The sequence below is a fragment of the Macrobrachium nipponense genome, chromosome 2, assembly GCF_015104395.2.
Source record: "Macrobrachium nipponense isolate FS-2020 chromosome 2, ASM1510439v2, whole genome shotgun sequence".
In the NCBI taxonomy this organism is placed as follows: Eukaryota; Metazoa; Arthropoda; class Malacostraca; order Decapoda; family Palaemonidae; genus Macrobrachium; species Macrobrachium nipponense.
This window is the reverse complement of record NC_087201.1, coordinates 153,421,437-153,443,060: the sequence shown is the minus strand read 5'-3', so window position 1 is coordinate 153,443,060 and position 21,624 is coordinate 153,421,437.

Genomic DNA, 21,624 nt, shown 5'->3' with positions numbered 1-21,624 from the left:
CCCGATGCCGTGCAACATAAAAGGAGGAAATTGTTGCACGAGAAAGATTTTTTCTAACTTTTCTGAATTCGTTGCAGCAAAACGTCCCGTGAATCGAAATTTTATTTCTTTTTTGTTTGTTTACGATAATCTTCTTTGTTATGAATTAAAAATACTTCTGTCTTCCTTCGCTGTACGTTCTAGTAGAATAAATTCTTTGCTTACTCTTTCTTTTATTTTGTAAATGCCCACACACACACACACACACACACACACACACACACACACACACACACACACACACACACATATATATATATATATATATAATATATATATATATATATATATATATATATATATATATATATATATATATATAATATGATGAAAAACACCGTATCATATCACGCTTCTCAATTATCAATAGAAGGATCCACAGCAATATTCTTGTTTAGCAAGATGAAATATATCTGTATAAAATTTTACAAAGCTTATATGAAGATCCTTTTCTATATAATATATATATATAGTATATATATATATATATATATATATATATATATATATATATATATATTATATCATATGTGGACTGCACATATGAGAACATATTTTAACAATAAAAACAGCAACCTTTTGGAATTTGCTTCATCGTGAAGCTGACTGCAGTAATTAAGTATAGAATTAAGTTCTTTAACTGTTGCCTTTGAACTCGTATTCCACTGATGTAGAAATAAGTAGCATAGCCAATATCATTACATCCGTTAAACTACTAGGATTTTAGTTGTTGTATTTGTTATCTGGTTCTTTATTTTCACTACTTATTTTCAAAATGACCCATAATGCTTAGTTCAATTTTTTATTTTGTTTTATTTCGTGAATACCATAATCATCAAGCAATAAAAGAATAAAAATGGAACCATTTCCACAGCACCGAAAGTGGAACACAAAACATAGCAAAGAGTAATTCCGAGATGAGATAACAGCGGCATAATTCCCTCCCCATTTAATGAAACAAGTCTTAGTACCTCTCGTAACGCTGAACATTTACATACATTCTGGACCTGAATTTATCTGTGAGCGAAAATAGCCTCGGAAGCACAATAAAGTCTGCTTAGATCTCCCATCTCTCGTCACAGCGGCGAGTGAGTTTGTAAGTTAAGTTTGCAAATTAGGCTACCCACTTTTTTAGGAGGGTGGGGTGGTAATGACTAGCGATTGGGGAATGGGGAAAGGAGCCGACGCATTAAAGTATGAGGAAAAACGGTCATAATTATCATAGGAAAAATGGGGGAAGGGGGAAGAATTATGTTTATCACTGTAACGAATAAAAAACCTTTATTGCACGAGAAATGAGGACGGATCTTACTCGGTCACATGCGATTCACAATGTTACTTTATTTATTTATAAAGACTTTAAAACACAGGCTGCTACACACGTTGCTGATTAGAGTCAGATGGAGAGACATAAAGCTTTGCCTCATTTTCATTAGAGTTCTCCAAGACTAAAATCCCTCAGCTGGGAGAGACGATTAATGTGTGTTCTTTGAAACTTCCATTGTTTTGTCTATAAACTATGCTGTGAATTTGGAAGCTAGTAATTAATCGCGGTTTTTGGTAGCCATCAAGGGGGGATGAGAATAAGGGTCTAACGACTTGTTCCCACAATATTTGCTGAGAACCGAAAGGTTACCATTACCTATGAGGAGACGTTGCACAGGAGTTATAATAATGAAACTAATAATAATAAGTGCCTTGTGTGCTCGCCTACCGAATTGGTAGTCTCGAGTTCGATTCCCCGCTCTGCCAGTGTGAAATCAGAGGAATTTGTTTCTGGTACTAAGAAATTATTAGTAGCATGAATCTTAAAATGGCGAAGCAAATCCACAGTTATGTATATATGCATATAAATAAGATAAATCAGCATACATGGCTTTCCGGAATCTGTTCGATTGAAAACAGGAATCGAACAGATTCCCGAAAGCTACTGTACTGATTTATCTTTAGATTTATGCACGTATACATACTGTGGATTTGTTTCTCCATTATTATTATTATTATTATGTGCTCTATCACAGTCCTCCAATTCGACTGGGTGGTATTTATAGTGTGGGGTTCCGGGTTGCATCCTGCCTCCTTAGTAGTCCATCACTTTTCTTACTATGTGTGCCGTTTCTAGGATCACACTCTTCTGCATGAGTCCTGGAGCTACTTCAGCGTCTAGTTTTTCTAGATTCCTTTTCAGGGATCTTGGGATCGTGCCTAGTGCTCCTATGATTATGGGTACGATTTCCACTGGCATATCCCATATCCTTCTTATTTCTATTTTCAGATCTTGATACTTATCCATTTTTTCCCTCTCTTTCTCTTCAACTCTGGTGTCCCATGTTATTGCGACATCAATGAGTGATACTTTCTTCTTGACTTTGTCAATCAACGTCACGTCTGGTCTGTTTGCACGTATCACCCTATCCGTTCTGATACCATAGTCCTAGAGGATCTTTGCCTGATCGTTTTCTATCACTCCCTCAGGTTGGTGCTCGTACCACTTATTACTGCAAGGTAGCTGATGTTTCTTGCACAGGCTCCAGTGGAGGGCTTTTGCTACTGAATCAAACCTCTTCTTGTACTGGTTCTGTGCAAGTGCCGGGCATTCGCTTGCTATGTGGTTTATGGTTTCATTTTTCGTATTGCACTTCCTACATATGGGAGAGATGTTATTTCCGTCTATCGTTCTTTGAACATATCTGGTTCTTAGGGCCTGATCTTGTGCCGCTGTTATCATTCCTTCAGTTTCCTTCTTGAGCTCTCCCCTCTGTAGCCATTGCCATGTGTCATCGCTGGCTAGTTCTTTAGTCTGTCTCATGTATTGTCCGTGCATTGGTTTGTTGTGCCAGTCCTCTGTTCTGTCTTTCATTCTCCTGTCTCTGTATATTTCTGGGTCTTCGTCTACTTTTATTAGTCCTTCTTCCCATGCACTCTTTAGCCACTCGTCTTCACTGGTTTTCAGATATTGCCCCAGTGCTCTGTTTTCGATGTTGACGCAGTCCTCTATACTTAGTAGTCCTCTCCCTCCTTCCTTTCGTGTTTTGTATAGTCTGTCCGTATTTGCTCTTGGGTGTAGTGCTTTGTGTATTGTCATATGTTTCCTGGTTTTCTGATCTATGCTGCGGAGTTCTGCCTTCGTCCATTCCACTATTCATGCGCTGTATCTGATTACTGGCACTGCCCATGTGTTTATGGCTTTTATCATATTTCCGGCGTTGAGTTTTGACTTGAGTATCTCCTTGAGTCTCTGCATATATTCTTTCCTGATCGTGTCCTTCATCTCTTGGTGTTTTATATCGCCTCCTTCCATTATTCCCAGGTATTTGTATCCTGTCTCATCTATGTGTTTGATGTTGCTCCCATCTGGTAGCTTTATCCCTTCAGTTCTCGTTACTTTGCCTTTTTGTATGTTGACTAAGGCGCATTTTTCTATTCCAAACCCCATCCTGATGTCCCCAGATACAATCCTTACAGTCTGGATTAGGGTATCTATTTCCTTGATGCTCTTACCATACAGCTTGATGTCGTCCATGAACATCAGATGGTTGATTCTGTTGCCTCTTTTCTTGAGTTGGTACCCGGCATCCATCTTCTGTAGTACTTTTGTCATGGGAATCATGGCTACTACGAAGAGTAGTGGGGACAGTGAGTCGCCCTGGAAGATCCCTCTCCTGATATTAACCTCTGCTAGTCTTATTCCAGAGCTTGTAAGTATTTTATTCCAGTTGCGCATTGTATTTTTGAGGAAGCTGATGGTGTTTTCCTCTGCCCCATATATTTTCAGGCATTCTATTAGCCATGTATGTGGTATCATGTCGAAGGCTTTCTTATAGTCTATTATTATTATTATTATTATTATTATTATTATTATTATTATTATTATTATTATTATTATTATTATTATTATTATTATTATTATTATTATTATTTTTATTATTATTATTATTATTATTACTGTATTCAATATTTAATTTGATTTTGAATATCTTATGGGAGGAAGTAATTTGAATTTTATACTGTCATATTTGGAAAAGAGAATGGCAGGTACTATACCCACTGTCTCACGAAGACAAATGACAAAATAACAGTGAATGTTATTTACTCACAAAAGCTATCTAATGTATCTATCCATCATTTTTTGGAGCCAATGATTTGTTGACCTCACAGGATGGACCATTATTTCAGAGTTGATGAATTATGAAGTGCGGGGTAGAAGGAAGAAGGGAAGACCAAGAAAGAGATGGCGTGACTGTGTAGGGGAAGATATGGTATTGAAAGGTATAAATGAGAACGAGGCACAGGACAGAAATCGACGGAGACGACTTATTCACAATGGCGACCCCATATAAAAATGGGTTTAAGCTAGGATGAAGAAGAAGATGAATTATGATGGTAAATATTTAATTAAATCATTGTTATTGTTAAAGCTCAATGGAAAGCTTGTTTAGAACCCAAGGCAGAACTGTTATTTTTTGCAAACGCCTTGTAATAATTACATATTTGTCCTGATCGTTACTTATAATCGAACGCTAATCCCCATGTGACCATTATTGGAATATAGTGCGCCCGAAACCAGGCCGGTTCAGGAAGGAAAATATGTTTATGGCCTCGAAAATTTCGATGATCATAAATCCCCATCGTGAAGAGGCATATCAAAGGATTCTGGAAATAGATTCTACCGAATTTTTTGTATTATTCTTCCACTTTTAATAATATCCATTACTGATCATTGATTACTCTTATTAGATATCTGTATTTATTCTTTTCTCTTTCTAGTATATCCACACGAGGACTGAAAATTATAAGTGTAATAAGTTTGCTTCGTGCAATGCGTGATTCTTCACAAACATAATCCTACTGAAACCAGGAGAGGCTCTTCTTTTCTCCTTAAATGTTTTGTCCATCTATATGAAACAAGATTCCTAACATGACATGGGCGTCACTATAGATGAAAGTACCATTAATTCCATATAACACCCTCAGGTACTGGAAGAAACTCATGTAGAGATAGGAAATTTATGCTACTAACGATGCGATAAATAAAATCATTTCAAAATCCATGAAGCGGACTTTTTAAATGTAGTAAACTCCAATATAAAACCTCATCCTCATTTTTTGTGTTATTCGATTAACGTTACAAGGTCACATGAATATTTCTTATCACAAGGCGACTAGCGTTCTCTCTAGGATAGACCAATTATTATACTTGGCAGTATGTAATTTTTAAATGAGTAAACTTGTATGTCCTATATTAAAGCAGCTCGTTGCTCTTGTCAAGCCTTTAGTAGTCTCTGTTAAAGTAATATTAGTTGACCAGAATTTCTTCATCCTTTCGAAATGAGTAAAATAAGCAAGAACAACACAATGTCCAATATCCATGCATTGCGGGGAATACGTATTAAGGGTAACATGACCTTTGGCCTTGATTCGGTGCTCTGGTATGCGATGTTTGCCGTCCCTTTTAATAAGTAACTCTAATGAAAGGATTGGTCAATGCACTTGGTTACTCAGTTTCTTCTCGACCTTTCAACTATACAAAGGTTTCACGAGTATATTGGGCACGTGAAATTGGTTTTTTAACTACCCCACAATACTTCTCATCTTCAATATTCTGACCCAAAAAAAAGGGAGGTGGGGGAGGGGAGTACTCTGCCTCATCTGCCAATCGATTGCTTACCCTAAAGAGATAAAAACGCAACTTTCTTCTTGCGTCAGTCACGAGCTTCTCTAAGTAACAGGTTCTAAAATCATCATAAAGTTCCGTCTCAGAATGCCGCATGTTTTCCATAATTCAGATGGAACCCCTCTAAAAAGACATATCTTCTAATGCAAGGTCTAAAAAGTAGTGCCTAAAGCCGAAGAAAGTCTCTATGCACTATTTTTTCGGCGGCCATCCCTCTTGTTTTTGTAAGAAAATAGTATCTTTTTAGAGGGTGCCATCTGCATTAAGGAAACATATGGCACTCTGAGGAGGCATTTTAATAACGCCTGCAAACGTCTTGCTAGAAAACCCTTATGATTTACGTAAGAAGGAAGTTACGTTCATATCTCTTCAGTCTAAGCTATCGATTGCCCCTCAGGCTTCATAATATTTTCCTGTTTTCCGACGAGAATATTGGAGATGAGGGGTATTGTGGGTAGAGTGAAAAAAAAACCCTCTTAAGTGCCCAATATACTGACAACAACTTCGTCCAGCTGAAAGGTCAAGAGGATACCGAGTAACCGGGTGTTTGTAGACGGGAACCTCCTTTCATTAGACTCACTTTTCAAAGAGGACGGCAAACATCCGATCACAAAGGGGTGAAGCAAGGCTCCTGGCCCTAATACCTGTAATATGTATGCCCTGCCAACGCAGGGATAATGGACACTGTCTGGGTTTGTCCAAAGAATTTTTGCTCATTTCGAAAGGATAAAGAAATTTCAGTGTAGGTCTTTAAAATGGAACGTAAAATATAGAAGAGAATATTACAGGCTACAGAAGAACAAAGAAGTGCTTTTATTAAGGACATGCAAGTTTACTGCTTTTAAAATGAAATAAAATGCTATTGTCAACTCGTCGAAAGTAATTGGTGTCATGTATCTGAAGCAATTTCCGTGACGGATATATTGCAAAAAATTAATTTGCAGATGTGAAATGTACCGGAGAAGAATTTATTGAAGGCTCCAAAAGCTTCCTTCTATATTTTTGCCTTTGACTCCAGATCAAATTTTGAATCATAATTCCTCATCAAGTACTGAAGCCGTTGCAAAGAGTTTCTTGATTTTATTCGTATGAGAAGGATAAACCATAAATTTTGAACAATATTAGTTATCAACAGCAGAATTCATAAAGGTTCACGATATGAAAAATTTGTACAAAGAGAAATTCATACAAAAGAAATTTCTAGTGAGTTTTAATTAAGTCAGATAAATTGTGTTCTGTCGAACGGCAATCTCAGTGAGGATATACACCAGCTTCTCATATTACATACTAATTCGGATTCTTTCCTGATGTTAGGAATATCGAGAATTACGGGTCCGAGGAGTAATTTCCTAATTGCGGTGAGATAAGAACTGACTATCGATTCTTCATTATCGGTATTAGTATTTTTGCTAATACGAAGTCATGCCTGCATTAGTAATTGATCACAGACCCATTACTAAAGGCGTAAACGATACTTTCGTAGGTTCCTATTTGTTAGTGTGCATGGTTATATGATTGAAAAATCAGTTTTGCTAATAAATAAAAAAATATTTTAAGGCACATATGAATAAAATCTTGGCATTTTAAATTCTAAGAATCAATAAGTTCACATAGAACAATGATTAAACATCAGTCCCTACACGAAGAGAAAAAAAAGGAGAAAAAAATACAAATAGTCTAACCTCCTCTCTCTCTCTCTCTCTAATGAACAAATCTAATGAAAACATCTTGAAAATAATTGAAGAAGTTCCAAATAAAATCCAAGTGGTCAAGAGACTCATAAAGAAAATATACATAAACCAACATATTCCGACAAAGAAAATGAATAAGGTGAATCTTGTGAATATCCTAATTGATGCATTAGGAAAAAGAATGCCAAAAGCATGCAAACTGTGTAAGGTTTGGTATAGCATAGTCAATCCACAAAACCTAATCAGAAAATGTGCTGCATGCAACATTCCGACCCATCCACGTGTGCTGAGTGCTGAGGTAATTACAAGATTTGAGAAAAGATACAAGGAATTTTTTGTTCAACATGGTCTATCATGGATAGACAATGTTATTAAATCAAGAATTGAATGTACAAATAGTTGAGGATGAAGAAGAAGAAGAAAGGAGGAAGGAAAAAGAAGAAGCCAAAAGAAGAAGAGGAAAACGGAAGAGAAGTAAACAAAAATGAAATGACAGAAAAAAATAAGGAAAACAAAGAACAAGATAAAAGTATGGATGCAGAGATACTCATTGATACTACATATGAGGCAATAAAGCAGCATACCTACGAAGAAATAAATTACGATATGACAACAGAAAAGCAAATCCCGAAGAGGCTCTACCCAGATCTATACAATGACGGGAAAGAGGAAAAAATAGACAAGAAAGACAAAATCTGCAACCTTTTGAAAAGAGGGAATTGCAGATTTGGAGAAAGATGTTACTACAAACATCCTAAGATATGTCAAAAAAAACTATGAAATATATGGTAAATGTGCATACTTAGATGGGATATGGGGATGATTGCAGAGATCTGCATCCAAAAATATGTAAAAACCATAAAAGAAGGAAAAGGATGTAAGTTCGACAAAAAAATGCAAATATATGCACCTGTAGCCATGAATCATAATCAAATAAATAACCAACCAAGTAATAAAATCCAAAATAAGAAAGAAACAATAAAGAGAGAATCAAGAATATCAGGTAAAAGAGAAAAGCAAACCACCAATGAGATATGCAGAGGTGTCAGCAAAAAAATTTCCAAAGCATCAGCTCCGAAATTATACCCAAGAGATAATAACTGTATTTATTATGCAAGAGGATATTGCAGAAACGGAGAAAATTGCAGATTCAGACACAAAATGAATAATTATGATGAAGGAAGATCAAATATTATGGAAAAGTTGGATTTTTTAATGTCAGAATTTCTGGAAATGAAAAAAGAACAACATACCAGAACAGGAAAGAGACATGGGAAAATCCTTATTACTACCAGTATTAAATGAAGGAGAAAACACGCAAACCATCATAGTGATGAATGCGCAGGGTTTAGTTACGAGTAACTCAAAAAGAAAAATAGAGTACTTAGAAGAACTAAACCCAAAATGAAAGAAAATAGATATAATGAATATAAGTGAAACCTGGTATTCCCAAGAGACTGGGAATGATGATCAAATAAAAGGGTTCCAAACTTATAGATCAGATAGAAAAAATAGGAATCAAGGGGGAACCGCAATATATGGAAAGACAAAAAACAAGGAAAAATATATGAGAAATATAGTAACTCAGAATGTGAACTAATAGCGGTAGAATTTGAATCTGAAAAATTGATGAACATAGTAATATATAGACCTCCTAATACTAAAGAGTTTGACTTAATAATTGAAAAATTGGATGATATATGTAGAAATCACAAGGACTGGACTATTCTCCTATCTGGTGACTTCAACTTTCCTTTCGTAGAATGGAAAGAACGAATAGGAGATTGTGGTTGTACTTATACATATAAAAAAGAGAGTAATAGTAGTGCAGAAGATAAGAGGCAATTTGAAAAGCTATTAGATATGCTACTAGAATACAACATTCAACAAATAAATCACCTGCCAACAAGAAAGGAAATACTTTAGACCTAGTATTTGTGAACGAGATGAATTATGTTAAAGAAATAATAGTTTATAATGCGAATATTTCAGACCATAATGTCATAGAATTAACAGTTCATTCCAAAGCAAGTGAAAATAGAGATAAGCAAGAAATGAAAAAGTGGGAAGGATACGGAAAATACAACTTCTACAGTAAAATATAAAATGGTCAGAAATTAATGAAGAATTAAACAAAGATTGGGATAACATTTTCGTAAGTGATGACATAAGGGTAAATACGGAGATATTATATAAAATATTGGAGAAAATAGTGGAAAATATATACCGAAGAAGAAAAGTAAACATCATTCATGCATACCAAGAGACAGAAGGATCTTGTTCCAGAAAATCAGAAAGTGGAAAAAAGGTCTTGCAAAAGAAAAAAATGCATGGAAAGTTATAAGAACTAAAAAGTAAGATAGAAAATGCAGAACAAAAGATTATACAATCAAAAGAAAATGAAAAACGGGACTTGGAAGAAAAAAACCTATTAAATATCAAGCAAAACCCCAAACTATTATACGCATATGCGAAGAAGATGAATAAAAGAAGAATAGAAATAGGCCCTCTGAGAATTGAAGGGAGATTAACGAATGAAAAAAAGGAAATTTGCCAACATACTGGCAGAACGATATAAGAGAGAATTCACCCCTAGAATAGATAATGAAGATAATGATATAGAAGTAAGGGATGAAAATAGTGAATATTTAGCTGACATAGATATTAATGAAGCTGATATTGTGCAGGCTATTAATGAAATTAAAAATGGAGCTGCTGCAGGGCCTGATGGGAATTCCTGCTATTTTGTTAAAGAAAGTAGTTCATTCTATCGCAAAGCCACTTGCAATATTATTAAGACAAAGTGTAGATACAGGCAAGATTTATGATGAGCACAAATTAGCATATATTACCCCTACTTTCAAAAGTGGATCAAGACTAGAGGCAAGTAATTATAGGCCTGTGAGTCTAACATTCATATTATGAAAGTGTATGAAAGGGTAATGAAGAAAAATATTATGAAACATTTAATAAAAAAATAATTTGTTTAATAAAGGACAACATGGTTTCGTACCCGGAAAAAGTACACAAACCCAACTGTTAGTCCACCGTGAGAACATATTCAAAAATATGAAAAGCGGAAATGAAACAGATGTGGTTTATTTAGACTTTGCAAAAGCTTTTGATAAAGTAGACCATAATATATTAGCGAAGAAAATTAGAAAACACAATATCGTGGATAAAGTAGGAAGATGGTTAAAAGAATTTTTACACAACAGAAAACAGATAGTTATTGCAAACGACGAGAAATCGGATGAAGTCAAGGTAATATCCGGTGTGCCGCAAGGTACGGTGTTAGCTGCAATACTGTTTGTTATTATGATTGAAGACATAGACAATAATGTGAAGGATTCGGTAGTGAGTAGTTTCGCAGATGACACAAGAATAAGTAGAGAAATTACTTGTGATGAAGATAGCTGTAAAGGACCTTTGTACACTCTCTATTTGTGCAATATCCTTTTGATAGTGTGGGTACCATATCATATTGCAATATTCAAGTGGACTACGAACATATGTTTTATAAAGCATAATCATGTGTTCAGCTTTTCTTGTTTTGAAGTGCCGTAACAACATTCCCATTTTTGCTTTACATTTTGCCAACACAGTTGCTATTTGATCATTGCATAACATGTTCCTATTCATCATCACACCAAGGTCTTTAACTGCTTCCTTATTTGTGATGGGTCTCATTATTAGGTCCCTTATATGCATATAGCTTTCTTTCTCTGTCTCCATAATTTTATTGATTCAAATTTATCAGAGTTAAATACCATCCTATTTACCTCTGCCCAATCATATACTTTGTTAAGGTCTCTTTGTAGAGCGTTCCTATCTTCATCACAAGTAATTTCTCTACTTATTCTTGTGTCATCTGCGAAACTACTCACTTCCGAATCCTTCACATTATTGTCTATGTCTTCAATCATAATAACAAACAGTATTGCAGCTAACACCGTACCTTGCGGCACACCGGATATTACCTTGACTTCATCCGATTTCTCGTCGTTTGCAATAACTATCTGTTTTCTGTTGTGTAAAAATTCTTTTAACCATCTTCCTACTTTATCCACGATATTGTGTTTTCTAATTTTCTTCGCTAATATATTATGGTCTACTTTATCAAAAGCTTTTGCAAAGTCTAAATAAACCACATCTGTTTCATTTCCGCTTTTCATATTTTTGAATATGTTCTCACGGTGGACTAACAGTTGGGTTTGTGTACTTTTTCCGGGTACGAAACCATGTTGTCCTTTATTAAACAAATTATTTTTATTAAATGTTTCATAATATTTTTCTTCATTACCCTTTCATACACTTTCATAATATGTGATGTTAGACTCCACAGGCCTATAATTACTTGCCTCTAGTCTTGATCCACTTTTGAAAGTAGGGGTAATATATGCTAATTTGTGCTCATCATAAATCTTGCCTGTATCTACACTTTGTCTTAATAATATTGCAAGTGGCTTTGCGATAGAATGAACTACTTTCTTTAACAAAATAGCAGGAATTCCATCAGGCCCTGCAGCAGCTCCATTTTTAATTTCATTAATAGCCTGCACAATATCAGCTTCATTAATATCTATGTCAGCTAAATATTCACTATTTTCATCCCTTACTTCTATATCATTATCTTCATTATCTATTCTAGGGGTGAATTCTCTCTTATATCGTTCTGCCAGTATGTTGCAAATTTCCTTTTTTTCATTCGTTAATCTCCCTTCAATTCTCAGAGGGCCTATTTCTATTCTTCTTTATTCATCTTCTTCGCATATTAGTATAATAGTTTGGGGTTTTTGCTTGATATTTAATAGGGTTTTTTCTTCCAAGTCCCGTTTTTCATTTTCTTTTGATTGTATAATCTTTTGTTCTGCATTTTCTATCTTACTTTTTAGTTCTATAACTTTCCATGCATTTTTTTCTTTTGCAAGACCTTTTTTCCACTTTCTGATTTTCTGGAACAAGATCCTTCTGTCTCTTGGTATGCTGAATGATGGTTTACTTTTCTTCTTCGGTATATATTTTCCACTATTTTCTCCAATATTTTATATAATATCTCCGTATTTACCCTTATGTCATCACTTACGAAAATGTTATCCAATCTTTGTTTAATTCTTCATTAATTTCTGACCATTTTATATTTTTACTGTAGAAGTTGTATTTCCATATCCTTCCCACTTTTTCATTTCTTGCTTATCTCTATTTTCACTTGCTTGGAATGAACTGTTAATTCTATGACATTATGGTCTGAAATATTCGCATTATAAACTATTATTTCTTTAACATAATTCATCTCGTTCACAAATACTAGGTCTAAAGTATTTTCCTTTCTTGTTGGCAGGTGATTTATTTGTTGAATGTTGTATTCTAGTAGCATATCTAATAGCTTTTCAAATTGCCTCTTATCTTCTGCACTACTATTACTCTCTTTTTTATATGTATAAGTACAACCACAATCTCCTATTCGTTCTTTCCATTCTACGAAAGGAAAGTTGAAGTCACCAGATAGGAGAATAGTCCAGTCCTTGTGATTTCTACATATATCATCCAATTTTCAATTATTAAGTCAAACTCTTTAGTATTAGGAGTCTATATATTACTATGTTCATCAATTTTTCAGATTCAAATTCTACCGCTATTAGTTCACATTCTGATTACTATATTTCTCATATATTTTCCTTGTTTTTTGTCTTTCCCATATATTGCGGTTCCCCCTTGATTCCTATTTTTCTATCTATCTATAAGTTTGGAACCCTTTTATTTGATCATCATTCCCAGTCTCTTGGGAATACCAGGTTTCACTTATATTCATTATATCTATTTTCTTTTTCATTTTGGGTTAGTTCTTCTAAGTACTCTATTTTTCTTTTTGAGTTACTCGTAACTAAACCCTGCGCATTCATCACTATGATGGTTTGCGTGTTTTCTCCTTCATTTAATACTGGTAGTAATAAGAGAGAGAGAGAGAGAGAGAGAGAGAGAGAGAGAGAGAGAGAGAGAGTTGTTTAAACTATTCTCCTCGCAAATATTGGAGAATAAAAACGGGATCCATCCGCCTCCAGTGCCTTCATATGAAAGCATCACCTTCATTCGGTTCCAGTCATCGAGCAACTCGTGAAGGGATATCAACCCAACTTTGAGCCGCTGATAAAGTTCGATGCGGAGGAATGTCGAACTTCTTGGTTGGTCCAGTTTTGGGACTAGCGATTCTGCCAGCCAAGCCTCCCCACCTTTTAAGCCTCCCTTTTTTAACAGCACCTTATAACCCTCCCTCCTGTAACGCCACCTTTTAACTCTGCCTCTTGTAACCTCACTTTCAACCTCCCTTTTAACCCTCCCTTTTTTCCTTCCCTCTTTTAACCACCCTCTTTTAACCCTCCTTCATTTAACCTCCCTTTTAACACTCCCTCTTTTAACTCCCTTATAACCCTCCCTTTTGTAACGCCACCTTTTAACCCCCCTTTTAACCTTCCCCTTTTTAACCCCACCTTTTAACCCTCCCTCTTTTAACCCCCTTTTTAACCCTCCCACTTTTAACCCACCTTATAACCCTCACTCTTATAACTCCCCCTTTTAACCCTTCATATTTTAACATCCGCCTTTTAACCCTCCCTCTAGTAATTCAGTTGCTAGTTTCGTTTTTTCTTATAAACTTTCGGAGTCGATACTGTCGGATATTACTCTTCATGATAGAGTTATGTCAGCATAATTTATTTCTTCATTATGAGAATTATTCGGTATAAGTTTTGATTAATATAATCGTGAAATCATATAAATGGTATATTTCATTTATTCCTAAAACTTATTTATGTAATATTTGCAATTGCTCTGGGTCAAATGTATGCATGTATTAAAGTCTTATCCAAATAACAGGAACAAATTTAATGGGAAACCTGCAAGTGATACTACCAAGAGTGCACAAGGTAATACACCTCAGCAAGTTAATGTAAAATCCTAATGTTGTCTGTTTCAAGTGTGGAAGAGAAGGACACTTCAGTCAAGAGTGTTACCGGAATCAACAGCTGTCAAAGCCAGTTGGTCAAATAGTGAAAGGTGACCAGGTGAAACAAACGAAGAACAGTGTGGGAAAGAATCAAACTCCAGAGAAGAATGAAACTAAACAAGCTGAATGTTTAGCAACCAGTGGAAATGTTACCTCAAGCAGTGAGTGGCTTAGCAGTGTGGTGGCTTTTACGCCATATATCTATGAGGGTATGCTGTCAACTCAAGGAGGAAGTGTGCAGGTACCAGTCAAGATATTACGTGATACAGGGAGTAACCATAGTGTGGTAGTACGTGGTGCTCACCCTCAGTTGGAGAAGAATCTCACAGGACATTCAGTTATTTTGAAGGGTATAAGAGAAGAGGAAGTAATTCCTATATGCCACTTACACCTGTCATGTGAATTGCTGACAGGGAATGTTGATTTTGCTGTAACGGACTCACTGGCTGTGGAAGGTGTACATGTTCTGTTGAGGAATGAAGTTGGTGGTGTGCCATTTATTCCTTGTCCTGTAGTGACAGACAAACCATTGAGGATTAGTCCTACAGTAGAGTTGGAGAAGAATAACCCCCACCTGTTTCCTAGTTGTGTAACTACCAGAAGTATGAAGAGGACTACGCCTGCAAGTGAAGAAACTGAGGATTTACACACCCAAGAAGGATCAAGTGAAGGATCTTTGGGCTTAGAAGAATTGTTCCAGGGAAGTGATGTTTCCCATAGTGCTGACCAAGAAGAGATTTCCCATGAAGCAGATGACGACGATGAAGAAGAGGAAGAACCTGATGTTCCTGAAGAGACTCCGAGTAGTCAAAGTGTTCCTGAAGACAGTAGTGAAATCCTTGCAGAAGAAGGATACATCGTTAGCTGATTTGTTCTTCAGAGTTGTTGATCGAGAAGAGATGCAACAAACTCATACCTGTTAGTATCTGAAGGAAGAATTGCTGATGAGGAAGTATAGACCTACAGATATACCAGGAGATGCTGTATGGGGCGAATATCATCAAATTTTGATTCCATATCCGTTGAGGAAGCAAGTGGTAGCAGTAGCTCATGAGTCTGGACATATGGGAATCAGGAAGACTGTGGAGAAGGTCATGAAATATTTTTTCTGGCCTGGACTTCACAAAGATGTTAGCACGTTCTGTTGTGAGTGTCATACCTGCCGGATAGCTGAAAAACCGAATGAAACCATCAAGAAAGCCCCCCTACAGCCTATAGAAGTTAGAGGAGAACCCTTTAGCAAAGTGATTATAGACATGGTTGGACCGCTGCCGAAGACAAAGAAGGGAAATGAGTCTTTGTTAACATTAATGTGTCCTGTGACAAGATTTCCATAGGGAATCCCTGTTAGAAACATATCTGCCAAGATAGTTGCTGAAAAACTTGTGGAGTTTTTCTCAAAGTTTGGTATACCAGAAATAGTACAAAGTGATAGAAGAACCAACTTTACCTCAAAGTTATTCCAGGATGTGATGAATTTGTTAGGAATGAAAGAACAGTTATCCACTGCTTATCATCCAGACACTCAAGGTGCCTTGGAAAGGTTCCACCAGACATTGAAAAGTATGCTGACAAAGTATTGTTCTGGGTCAGGAAGAGAATGGGATGTAGGTTTACCATTAATGTTGTTTGAAGTTAGGAGTGCTTCTCAAGAAAGTATGGGTTGTTCACCTAATGAAATGATTTTTGGTAGAGAGATTGAGAGGACTGTTGAAGATTCTTGCAGAAAATTGGGAAGAAAATCAAGAGGAAAGCCAAGGAGAGTATGTAAAGAACTTAAGGAAAAGATTGAAAGAGATTAGAAAATTCTCTTTAGAAAATTTGAAAGTGAGTCAAGAGAAAATGAAAAGGAGATATGATGCTAAGACTAAGCTAAGAAGTTTTAGTGTTGGTCAAGAAGTGCTAGTGTTCTGACCTGTCAAGAGATTTCCCCTCACTAATAAATTTAAAGGTCCTTACAAGATAATTCAGAAGTTAAGTGATAGAACTTATGTGATTGAAACACCAGAAAGAAGAAGAAGACAAAGGAAGATACATGTGAACCTCTTGAAACCTTATTTCTCAGAAACGAAAACTGAAACTGTGTCAATAGCACAAACAACTTTATCTACAGAAGACGATGATGGCTATGAATTGTGAGCTGAAAGCAAGATGAATAATTCTTCAATTTTGGAAAATTTGAAGGATAAGTTGAAACATCTGAGTGTTGAACAAGGTAAAGACTTAAGTGAAGTGATTAGAAGTTTCCCAGAAATGTTTACAGATGTGCCTAGGCGTGCTGATCTGACCAAGCATGAGATCAAGATTCAAGAAAATGGAAAACCATTCAAGAAAAGAGCCTATCGCTTATCACCTTATCATCGAGAAGTTTTGAAGAAAGAAGTTGAGTATTTGCTGCAACATGGATTAGCAGAACCCAATTCAAGTCACTTCAGTTCTCCATGTGTGTTAGTGAAGAAACCAGATGGTTCATTTAGGATGTGTATGAATTATAGGAAACTGAATTCTATCAGTGTGGCTGACAATTATCCTTTGCCTCTTATAGATCAGTCATTTGATAATATTGGGCAAGCCAAGTTTGTTTCCAAGATAGACTTGTTAAAAGAATATTATCAAATTCCCTTAGATGAGAATGCTAAGTTGCTGTCAGCTTTTATTACACCTTTTGGACTGTATCAGTATACTGTTCTGCCGTTTGGTCTGATGAATGCACCTGCAACATTCCAATGAGTGATGGATCAATTGCTAGGATCGATAGAAGGAGTAGGTGTATACCTGGATGACATAGTGATTTACTCTACAACATGGGAAGAACATCTGAAGATTCTGAGGAAAGTTTTCAAGAAACTATAAGAAGCAGGACTAACAGTCAACCTAGAGAAGAGTGAGTTAGGAAAGGCAACTGTGCAGTATCTTGGGTTTGAAGTTGGGAAAGGCCTTCTTGCTCCAGTAAATGCTAATGTAGAAAGTATCCGTAAGGCTACCCCACCTACTACCAGGAAACAGCTACAGAGATTTTATGGCATGGCTGGATTCTATCATCGTTTCTGCCCAAATTTCTCAGCCGTAGTAGCTCCCTTGACAGACTTAACTAGTCCCAAAGCTAAGTTTGTTTGGACTCCAGAGTGTTAAGAATCCTTTGAGAAGGTAAAAGCGATTTTAACGTCAAGACCAGTGCTTCAAACCCAAGACGTCAACAAGAAATTTGTGATACAAGTTGAAGCTTCTGACTGTGGCATTGGATCTGTACTACTTTAAGAAGATGAGAATAATATCTACCATCCTGTGTGCTTCATGTCTTCAAAATTGAAAAAAAAACATCAGAAAGTATACTCAACAATCGAGAAGGAAACTTTAGCCTTAATCACCGGATTGAAAAAGTTTGAAGTGTATGTGAACAGACCTAGGAATGAAGAAATTTTAGTGTTGCCTGATCACAATCCACTATCATTTATCCAGAGAATGAAAAATCATAATCAAAGACTGACCAGGTGGTCTTTATGCCTGCAACAGTATAACTTAACCCTTTCATGTCCAACTGACGTAATAGTACATAAAAATACTCCATCCCCTATCTATCCAACTGACGTAGCGGTACATAAAATTTACCGAAATTTTTTGTGCGTGTGGTAGGGGCATTTTTTTTTTTCGGACAAGTAGCGATTTCCATAGGCTAGATCATATCTTGGACCGTGTATCTCGGGTATCAATACGCCAGCAAAGTAGTTTCTGTACTGCGCATGCTCAAATCCCTGTTCTGCGCTCTGTTTCTTACCCTCTTTTCTATCAATTTTTTCACCGGCTGGACTTATTTGTTTTCCATTGATTTATATGTCGATATGTAGAGAATTTTATTGGCTTTCTCATTAAAAATGATTTATTTGCCTGACTTTCATAGTTTTTGGGTTACAAACAAAAATATAAAAAAAGTAATGATTTGTTTGTTTTTTTGTTAAATAACTCACATTTTTTCGTATTTAGAGGGCTGGGACTCTTATTCTGACTATTCCACCATAAAATACTAACATTTAGAAAAAAAGGACAGAAAATGAACGTTGTTGGCATAAAATTTATATTTTTGCTGAATTTTCGAAATAATTATTTTTTCGCACTGTCGAGCGCTCCCAGATACCACGAATATCTGGGGACACCCTGCTCAAAACTAAGCGGATATGAAAGAGTTAAGAATGCAGCACATTAGTGGCAAAAACAATGTAGTTGCTGATTATTTAACTTTTTACGAATCATTGGATGCAACACCGTGATAAACAATCTACTGGAGGGAGGTATATTATATATTGCTACTTTCAAAATGCATATATTCCCTCTTTGACTGTGTAAAATGTTATATATAGAGTTTTGCAACGTTTCTCAGATTTCTTAACTAGCCTTAGAGTTGTAGGATGCTTAAAATGTGTGTTCAGATTTCGCATAACATAATTTAAAAGTATATAACGTAGAATGTAAAGTAAGAGAGAGATTATCTTTGTCCGTTCGAAACTAGAATTGTTTAACTATTATGTCAACGCCTTGTGATAAGAGACCCCGAAGTTTCTGCTTTGCTTTCCTAACCTGTCAACATGTTTAATTAGAGACCTCGAGGTCTTCATTGTGTTTTGGGAATTCTGTCATCACGTCTGATAGGGACTTTTGCTCGAGTCTGTTTCGATCGAATACGTGTCTTTGTTGAGCTAACTGGTTTCATATGTGTACTTCGTTACCAAACCACCTGTAGATCTCACGATTTTTTTCTGTAAAGTTGTGTCATTTTCGAAGTTTCTAGAAGATTTCATCATCTTTCTCATTGCCCAAAAAGTTTTGTGTCACCTCCACTGTCAAGCTTTCATAAGGAAGAGTTTTTCATTGCATCTTAGAACCACGTTGCTTTCAGACATCTCTCTCTCTCTCTCTCTCTCTCTCTCTCTCTCTCTCTCTCTCTCTCTCTCTCTCTCTCCATAATTGATATTAAAGTAACATAAAGATTTATACTTAGACATTGGCCACTCATAACTTGTAGATTTCAGATTTAATATTTCTAAGATCATTTAGTATTATTTAGTGTCTTTGTGTAATCTGAACAAACAATACAAGTGTGTAAAAGTGCCTATTTTTGAGAAATATTGTGAATTGTGGTGAATTTTTTTAACAAGCCGCAGCAGAAAGAAAGAAATTGGTATACCAAGAAGGTAAAGTGTGTTATATTTTTATTAGCTGCAACTAATAACTAATAGTTACAATCGTTTGTTGGAATTTACATTTTTACACATTACAAATTTTTGTGTTTAGTGTTTATTTCATTTGAAGTGCATTTATCCATTTTCTTATTGAAGTGTGTCTTTTTATTTTATATTCTGTGTGATTAGTACTTTTTTACAATTTTGGCATATTCCACATTTTTCTGTGTTTTCATTTGCATTCACAACTTAATTAACTTAGTTATTTCCATTATTTAATGATTGCAGATTTAATTGAATTTAGCACTTGTGAATTAATTTGCATTTACTTAGATTTCTTTTGAAGTTTCATTATTGTTTAGCACTTGTGAATTAATTTCCAAATTTCAAATATTACCAAACACTTTTGAATTTCAATTGAATTAATTTTCTTGAATTTTGTGATAAATTAATTTTTATTTAATTTTACTTAATTGATTCAAGAATTAATTAAACTTTACTTTGTTTTCAAGTAACAGTAACTTTCCCTGATATTGTGAATTTCACTTATAAATTTTGAGTTTAATAATAGATTTTTGTATTTTGAAATTTTTATGTGTTTCTTTAAACCAGTATATCTATAGGATTTGCTTAGGTAGAAACATAGAGGGGTAATTGATCTGTTTTCCTTCAATTTACTTGGAAGTACTTAGACTTTTGAAATCAGGGAACTACTTAGACTTTTAAAGTTGTTAATGGAGTGATGCCCTTTGATTAATTTAATTACTTACAAGATTACCTCACACCTGTTTTGTTGAACTTAGTCTGATTTTCTGCAATACTGGTAAGTTGTTAAGGGATCATTGTTGCCTTTAGAGTATTCAGTCGCTCAGTACCTGGATGAGAGTTCAGGTGTCTGGCTGTTGTGAGGTAACAATTAATGAATATTAAGTGTAGTAACCAGATACCTGGCCCTTTGTCACAATATATATTAATATATATATACTACTATATATAATATATAAATATATATATATATATATGTATATATACAGACACAACACATATATAAATATATATATATATATATATATATATATATATATATATATATATAATATATATATATATATATATACACACACACACACACACACATATATACATACATCTATATATATATATATATATATATATATATATAATATATGTGTGTGTGTGTGGTGTGTGTATGTATGTTTTTTCACGTTTATAACACAGACCGTAAAAAAAATCATTCACAAGGCTTATCATCTTCACTACCAAAATTCCAATGTCAGTCCATTACAGAAAGAAGTTCCCAGCAATTTGCACTTCCTCTCTGAGCACCAAAGAAGAGGTACAAGTGCACAGAAATCCCAAAAATTCTTCGTTTTCGTAAACAAAGTGAGATAGACCATAACTGATTACATGGACTCACAAGATGGTATCAAATAATTACTTTACTATTAGAATTTGAAAATGTGCCTAAGATTAATATAAAATTAAGCAAAACATCAAATTCTCTCATCAGCATTGATGACTTGCTGATCAAAATTCATAATTAAATTAGTTTGCTCTTACAGTAGAACAGTAGGGTTACAGTCGATATTTATTGGCCTAATAAAAATACTGAAGCTTCCTTCGGCTGATCTCTCTAATCACTCACCTTCTCAACTGGCCAGGGGAAGTAGGCAGGAACCAACATCCAGAAAATGGTCACTAGGGGCCGTTAAAAGTCTTTTACACAGGGAACTGCAAATACCCGCATCCGAGGTTCTTGAAGTCTACCAACAGCTCCTTCTCCTTCCAGCGTGAGGACCGAATTCCTGAAATAGCAATTTTGGAACTTTGTGGTTTTGGAGTCAGTTATTCAGATATTATTGGTAATTTTTTTCATAAGTAAAACGATTTTTCAAAATTATATATTGTTTTTAGAGTATAAAGCTAAAATAAGGTTTTTCCATTATCAGCCGTTAGTATGAGGAAAATAAAGATTTTTTTTTTTTTTTATAGAAATGAAAACGAAATATAACATGTTATCTT